Source organism: Myotis davidii, unplaced genomic scaffold (assembly GCF_000327345.1).
Source record: "Myotis davidii unplaced genomic scaffold, ASM32734v1 scaffold93, whole genome shotgun sequence".
NCBI classification, from domain to species: domain Eukaryota; kingdom Metazoa; phylum Chordata; class Mammalia; order Chiroptera; family Vespertilionidae; genus Myotis; species Myotis davidii.
In genome coordinates, this window is record NW_006292095.1 from 212,200 (window position 1) to 220,683 (window position 8,484).

General features: G+C 40.5%; 1 protein-coding gene and 1 long non-coding RNA gene across 9 annotated transcripts in view; both read right to left on the minus strand.

Annotated features, from left to right (window-relative positions):
* PSD3 (pleckstrin and Sec7 domain containing 3) overlaps positions 1–8,484 on the minus strand; it is a 432,295-nt gene that overhangs the window by 136,971 nt on the left and 286,840 nt on the right. The window lies entirely within an intron of this gene.
* Positions 3,563–8,484, minus strand: part of LOC107183368 — a 17,404-nt gene continuing 12,482 nt past the window's right edge. Inside the window, exon 3 of the long non-coding RNA XR_001514154.1 lies at positions 3,563–3,573. This is a non-coding gene — a long non-coding RNA (uncharacterized LOC107183368). The remainder of the gene's footprint in view (positions 3,574–8,484) is intronic.

Here is an 8,484-nt window from a genome sequence, read left to right on the forward strand (position 1 = left end):
GGGGGGGGGGGGGGGGGGTAAGCATTTAAATTTCAAGAACCAGTTTAAAACAAACTTTAAGAATAAGAGTGAACAATGTGTCATTTTTGTTGGTGTAAATAACCCCCCACAGAAAACACACTCCCACATAGAGAATTCCCTTGGAAGTGGAATTTTTAGTTAAAATAAATAACATGGAAATGACTTCCACAGAAGACTGAGTGATTAGAGCACAATGGATGCTATTTCTAAAAGGCCAGTTGCTAATTTTCAGGGTGTTTTTTTTAAAAAAAATATAAAGTAAAATGAGTTTGTTTCTAATGAGAATATGTAATACTAAGCCTGAAAATTAGTAAGTAAGCTGGCATTTGAAAAGTACATGAATAGAAATGAATGCAACTGTATCTCAAAGCATTCATTTTCAGAATTTGGCCTGAAGTGTAGCAACAAATTTCACTTTAATCAAAATGCTTTTAACCCTAAAAATACTGCAACATCACTGGTTTGTTCCTAAAACTGTGGCGCTGACTTTAAAAAGCAGCTGATTCATCAAAAAGAAACCTTCTGGCAGGTAAGATATAAAACAAAGATGCCAAAAAGATGATAAAGCAAAAACCAAGGCAAAGCATAATGTACCTAAATGTTGCTTCCCAATTGAAAACAATTTGTCTTCTCTTCAAACATGAACTTTACCGTCACTGAAATAAAGACCATTTGCTTTATTCCAAACATTTCTTTTTCTCTTACAAGACTGAAAATGAAGAATTTCCCTGTTTGAGAGGGCATTTCTGAGAACATGAGTTCTGAGAGTGGGAACCTGAAACACTGAGTGGAAAGAAAAGTAAGAGAAGCTTGATGCTTCCTGCTCTTTGAGCTTCCAGCCCAGTCCTGCCAAGAACCCAGAGACCTCCTATCTAGTCCTTGCTTTCATTCTCTCCTCTCTACCTCATTCAGCCTTCGTACAATATATATTCAGAATGCCTTTCCCTTGCTTAAGACTTAAAAACTAAAAGTTTAAAAAATAACATGCATGCACTTAAAAGGCAAGTTAGAAAAAAATATAAGCAGCATATATAACAAGGGTAAAAAAATCCCTAAAATACAAATTTTCAAGACTCATTAGGTCCACAGTGATGGCGAACCTATGACACGCGTGTCAGAGGTGACACGCGAACTCATATTTTTGGTTGATTTTTCTTTGTTAAATGGCATTTAAATATATTAAATAAATATAAAAAATATAAATCTTTGTTTTACTGTGGTTGCAAATATCAAAAAATTTCTATATGTGACACGGCACCAGAGTTAAGTTAGGGTTTTTCAAAATGCTGACACGCCAAGCTCAAAAGGTTAGACATCACTGCAATAGGAAAAAGATGAAAGTCACAGAGGGGAGGGGCTTAGAGAGCAACCAAAGGACTTGTAAGCATGCATATTAGCATAACCAATGGACACAGACACTGGGGCAGTGGGGGCTTGCCCTAGCCATGGTAGGCAAATGGCGTCTCGGGAGCCACATGCGGCTCTTTGGCCCCTTGAGAGTGGCTCTTCTTGAGTGTGGCTCTTCCACAAAACACCACGTGCGGGTGCGCATGTACAGTGCGATTGAAACTTCGTGGCCCATGCGCAGAAGTCGGTATTTTGTGGAAGAGCCACACTCAAGGGGCCAAAGAGCTGCATGTGGCTCGTGCGCGGTTTGCTGAGCTGCAGTTTGCCGACCACTGCCCTAGGGGATGGGAGGGTGGAGGTTATCAATGGGTGAAAAAGGAGACATATGTAAATCTTTAGAAAAAAAAAGAAAAAAAGATGAAAGTCCCAATTTAAAAAATTAGAAAAAAGTAATAAACAGGCAATTCAAAAATGAAAAAATACTAGTATTCAATAAACATAGTAAAGTTAACTAACACTAGAAAATGAGACAATGAGATACTATCCTCACATGTCAAACTGGTTCAAAAATAGTACCCAATAGCCTTTCTGGAGGACAATTTGTAATACAAATAAAAAGCATTAATAATATGCATTTATCCTTTGCCTCAGTAATTCCTAAGAAAATAACTGAAGAAAATTTTTTTAAATGTTTAAACAGTGTATTAAAACAGCAAAAATTAAAAACAATTAAAATGTCTACTAATGAAGGTCTGGTTAAGTAACTTATGGTATGCATAATAAAATACAGTGCAAGCATTAAAATTCTATTGAAATATATGTTACATAAAGTTTTAGTATATGAACTGAGGAAAAAGCAGACTTTGATCACTTAAATTTGTGTTCATTTATAGCAGGGGTGGGGAACATGTTTTTCTGCCAAGGGCCATTTGGATATGTATGACATCCTTCGCTTAATATAAATTTATGTTGCTATGAAAAAAGCTCCCAGACTGATTGAATTTCGAGTCCTGCTTGCAGGTGCCTTGGCAGGGTCAGAACAATGACTTTGTGGGCTTTGAATGGCTCGCGGGCTGGACATTCCCACCCCTAATTTATAGTTGTATCGTTCAAGTTCTAAAGAACTCAACATACGCTGCTTGGCTGACTCATCTTTGGGGGCGGGTGTATTTTGTGTATGGTTGTTGTATTATTGTGCACATTGTGGAGAAAGGGAATATTTGTGACCAAAATGACCCTAAATTGCATTATTTTTCACAAATACCTCCTATGCACCCTACTCCTAAGCTTCCCAAAGGACGCCTTCCTACTCCATTACCATTAGCCATGGCCATGTGACTTGCTCTGCCAACAGAATCTGCGTGGATATGATCTATGTCACATTACAGTGGGAGCTTTAAGTGCACTGTGTGGCTGGGCGCAGGCTCTCCTGCCCTTTCTGTCACAAGAATGGGCTTGAACACAGAGGGACGGCTCCTTCAGGCTGGATCTCCAAATGAGAAGACACTTGGAGCAGAGCTGAGCTTGGCCATGGCCACCCCACAACCACCCATATGTAATTGGAAAGGGAAATTAATCCTCGATTTAAATCATTGAGATCTTGGGGTTGTTTGTTCCATAGAAAAGCTATTTAATAAATACACAATGTCATGCTAGTCTGCAAAATGCTAGTGTGGAAAAAATGTTTTCTCTTGTTTTGCTTATTTGTATTTCCTAATTTTTGTATCATAATTATCTATTACATAACCACACAATAGTTCAAAGAAACAGGACAGGTCAATGAACTAGAAGGATTCATTTTAACCTCACTGAACACGTTACAATATCTAAAGAAACACTCATTGCCAGCCATTTGTCAGTTAAAGAAGAGCAGCGAAAAAGCCATACACTAGAGCCCAGGCAGTGCCCCTCCATGCCCAGGCTGGGGGAGAAGAGCTCTTAGCTAACAGGCTTGGATATATTTTTGATCCAATTGACAATCTCCTGGCATGGAGATGGATACAGAAGCTGCAGCTAAGGAGCTTGGAGGTTTGCTGTCCACTGGCAAAGTCACCCCCACTGGGAACGGCTACATCAAACTGCCTTAGCTCAGTGACATTAAATATTCAGTTCTTCTAACTCCCTTGTCCTGTGGCCACACCAACTAAACAATCTTCTGAGTACTATATGCTTTCTTAATAGTTTCACCTATCAGGAAAGACTTTACTGATAAAATGGGTTCCGGTAAAAAGGATTTAAGTTCATTGTTATTTAGAGAGACAGAGAGAGTAGCAAGGAAACATTAAAAACACACACATACACACACCTCAAAGTTCACTCTCTTAAACCTCCTCATTCTCACTCACAACAGCACTGCCAGTTATGCTGCTGTGCTCATGGGTCAAGTGCAGAGGACTATATGCTCCCTGATGCCTTTTCCTATATTCCCACTGCATCCGGTGAGCAGCAGATCCTCAGAAAATGTTTGTGGAACTCATTAATCTGGCAGTTTCGGGGCAGGGAAATTCAGAATTTATGGGCAGCAGCCCCACAGCAAACATATTTACAGAGCCCTGAGTGCTTTTTTAATGAATTATCTCAGACAAACAAAAGGTATAAGACATGAGATAGACACTCCCACCACCCCCATGTTCCAGATGAGACAGCAAGGCTCAGACGTGTCGTAACATTCCCAAGGGCAGACGAGGTACAGCCGGGATTCCGAGCCCACAGTCTTATGTGGACTGCCTCCTGCTAATTTTAACTCACTGTAATACCATAACTCAGCGGTTCTCAACCGGTGGGTTGCGACCCCTTTGGCGGTCGAACAACCCTTTCACAGGGGTCGCCTAAGACCATCCTGCATATCAGATATTTACATTACGATTCATAACAGTAGCAACATTACAGTTATGAAGTAGCAATGAAAATAATTTTATGGTTGGGTCACCACAGGAGGAACTGTATTTAAAGGGCCAGAAGGTTGAGAACCACTGCGGTGTAACTCATTGGAGATTACAACATTGCTCCCCTTAAGAGTCCCCTGTGAGACTGAAAAGTTTGGGATGGGAAGTAAAAGTCTCAAGGAGGCTTGAATAAAGACAGGTAGACACCAACCTGTCTTGGATGGAGGGCGGTGACTGCCTGCAGCGTTTGTTTGGTTGAGTAGGACGGGAAAGTTTTGGGCTAGAGCTGAATTTCTAAGGACAACAGAGGACAGCCGGGGCTTTGCCTCTGACAGTCTCCTCAGTTCATGGCCCCAGGAACCACTGACCTTCCTGTGGCAATGGCCATTCTGTAATGAATATTTATTACCATCTTGGCAAAGGTGCCCAGCCTCACCCTGGAGGTAGGAGAAGTGGGAGAGAACCAAGAAGTCACATCTTACTTACAGTTTAATGGACTCAGATTAATCCTCAGACTTACTCTTTCTTCCTCCTTTATACTTAGGGCGATAAAAATAATTATAAAATTAGAGTAAGGCTCCTTTTCTCTACTTATGGAACAGGGATGATGATAATAGCAATTCCTCCAGGTTGCACTGAGCAGCCTGCATACGAGATTGCGGTGGAACATTTAGTTCAAGCCGACGCAGGGGCACCCTCTGCTCTCACCTCCCTTCCCGCCTGTGAGAACACTGAGCAGCTGCAGGTGTCAGCTCCAGGCCCAGGGTTTGGGAAGAAGCGATGCGAAGTCTCTCCATGGACAACGTCCTAACTTACAATCCTAGCAGTACTTCTGGGTAGAGTTATAGATCAGACAGTTTTCTCTCCGTGTTTTTCAAGGAGACGTTACTCCAATCTTTAGTAAGAGATAACATTTTCATTATGACCTAGTACATATCAGACACATGTATTTATATCTGAAACAAAAGTTTCAAAAAGTAGTATTTCCCGTTCCTATGTATACTACATTCTTTTCCATTCCATTTTAATTAAAGAAATGCTTGCCCAGCTGGTGTGGATCAGTGGTTGAGCGTTGACCTATGAACTAGGAGTGCATGGTTCCATTCTCTGTCAGGGCACATACCCGGTTTGTGGGCTCAGTCCCTAGTAGGGGGTGTACAGAAAGCAGCCAAAAATGATTCTCTCTCATCATTGATGTTTCTCTCTGTTTCCCTCTTCCTTCCTCTCTGAAATAAAAATACATTTAAAAAATAAAAGAAATGCTAGCCGCATTGGTGTAGATTAAACAGATCTAAAAAACCAAATTTTAGGACACATTTTTTAAATTAATATATTCATGTATGTATTTGTTTGTTGGCCAACCACAAATTCTAATACTTTAAGGAAAGACAATATTTTGCTATGCTTTTAATTACTCTAATTTGGATTGTTCAAGAAAGGTAAGTGTTCTATACACTCTAAATTATCCAGCTTGTAAATTAATAATTTTTAAATGCAATTTATTTCTAGAGACTAGAAACCTTTACACTTAGTCTCATATGCAAAATATAACAGAATTTTTAAAAAAGGAAAATCACTTGGAAGTATTCTCCAAACACAGGTATGAATGCACTGCCTCCATTAGAATCTGTGGCAGGCCTGGCCAATATAGGGCCCTGCTGCTCTACAACCCAGGACAAATGCCATTTATGATTAATACTGTTCTTCTACCGAACCCCACTGCAGCCTTTAGTTTCTACCTCAGTTCTCTAGGCAGCCACCCAAAAGCTGGAGTTGGCTCATAAGTTCATTCAACAAATATTGACTGAGACCTAGTATATGCCAGGCATTGTTCTGGGTATGAATAGGCACAGTGGAAAAATACAAAGCACTGACCCTCAAAACACTGATTTTAGTGAGGGAGACAGCTAGTGTATGAAAAGGAAGTACATTAATCACTCTAGGCTGTGTGAGTGCGATGAAGAACATAAGCAGGGTAACGGACAGAATGTACTGGCAGGGCAAGTAAGTGCTACTTGAGAAGGTAGGCATGACACAAATATTGGTTAAGGTTAGGACTGGAGAAAACAGCTTTTACTTGCTAGTTTAAGACTGTGATTTACCAGATATTTAGTTTTATGATTGCTGGGAAGGCATGAGTAAATGTCTAGACTGAGTGTCCAGGAAAACTCCCAAAGCTGTACTGCGGAAGGGACTGCTCCAGGAGCCATGGCCCTGGCCACGGACGCCCTGGAGCCCCTCATCCTGCCTCTGGGTATGTACATAAGCTACAGACATTGGGACATCTACTATGGAAGCCACAGAAAAATGAAACCCCAGTGGAAACAGCAGCATTACCACAAGCAGACTGGCCTCCTCCTGGCCCACGTTCACCTCTCACACTGCACACGGTGTGTCTGATGGCCAAACCTGAGTCACAACTGGAAGCCTGCAGCAAGGGTAAGGGAAATGTAGTCTTACCTCCAGGCACTGCACTGCAGTGGAAGAGACGCCTCTGTGAGAATGGAGTATTTGGGCAGACCCCCGGACAACAAGGCAGAGCCAACCAAAGAAAGAATGTGCCTGACGTGTGAAACAATAAAAGGGCTGAGAGTGAGAATGAGGTTGGTGTCTCAGCAAGAAGACCAGTGTGGCTAAGGCTTGGGCAATAAGAGAAAAACTGGCAAGAGATGAGGTGGAGGTGGGGTGTCAGAAGCAGATCATGTGACCCTTTTAAGCAGGGGAGTAACATGATCTGATTAACCTTTATAATAGACCATTCTATTTCTATAAACTATTCTCCATGCCTGATATAAACAATAGCTTAAAAACACACCCGGTTTTTAAATGGCTAATTTGATCTTGTGTAGAATGAGAATTTTATAAATCAGAAGAAATTTCTGCAAGGCAATATCTTTCCATTTCTGTCTGTCACAGCAACTGTGTGTGTTAGCATGATTACCTTCACCTTCTCCAGGACCAAGAGGTGGCCCCATGGTAGCTGACGCAACCTGGGGCACACATCTCCTGCCAAAATCCAAAGAGATGTAGTTGATTAAGGATGCATCTTCTAAAAAAATTTCAAACTTCTGAACTTAGAAAACCCTATATCCTTTAAATGTTAAAAAAATATTGTTAGAAAAGAAAATGAAAATTAGCCCACAGCCCTGAAATCAGCCTTTTAAAAAGGAGTTCCAGTATCAAAGAAAATGATTTTTCTTCTCCAAAATACAATTCAAAACCAAGACAACAGGATGAAATAAGTCACTGAAGGAAATTATGTTTCTCCTGATTTTTTTTCCAAAGAGTACACATTTAAAAGAAGACCCTTGTGTTCATTGCAGCATTATTTACAATAGCCAAGTGCCCATCAGTAGATGAGTGGATAAGAAAGCTGTGGTACATTTACACAGTGGAATACTATGCAGCTGTACAAAAGAAGGAAATCTTACCCTTTGATACAGCATGGGAGGGACCTGGAGAGCATTATGCTAAGTGAAATAAGCCAGTCAGAGAAAGATATATGCCATATGGTTTCCCTCATATGTGGAATTTAATGAACAAACTGAACTAACAAGCAAGATAGAAACAGACTCATAGATAGAGAGCAGGCTGACAGCTGTTGGGAGAAATGGTTGGGGGGCTGGGTGGGAGGTGTGAAGGGCTTGAACAAAAAAAGAAAAAAAAAGAAAAAACTCATAGACACAGACAACAGTTTGGTGATTGTCGGGGGGGGCGGGTTGAGGGGAGGAGAGTATTGGGGGGAAAAATGGTGATGGAAAGAGACTTGACTTGGTGTGGTGAACACACAATACAGTGTAGAGATGATGTGTTGTGGAATTGTGCACCTGAATCTGCATAATTTTGTTAACTAGTGTCACCCCAATAAATTCAATAAAAGAGGGGAAATGTTCCAGAAACAGAGTGAAGGGAACTTGCCATAAGCATGTCTTAGTTTGGCAATTGCAGTGCTTCTGCCAGGAGCACCTATTACTGACTTGAGGTCTTGCATCATAACTGTGGTCTGAATGTTCTAACTTGCTTATCATTTTACAACATTAATGTTTAAGCTTTTGAGTCTAACCAAATTTTACTCCAATTTTAAAAGAAAACAAAACAAAACTGCAGTAAGGAAATCAGTTTTAAATACATTTGATATATTATCTAGTTTATGTATTTGCATATTAGTTAGCTATATAATTTCTCTTACCTTTTCCTCCAAAGTGGCCCTAATACTGCCTTTGATTAATTC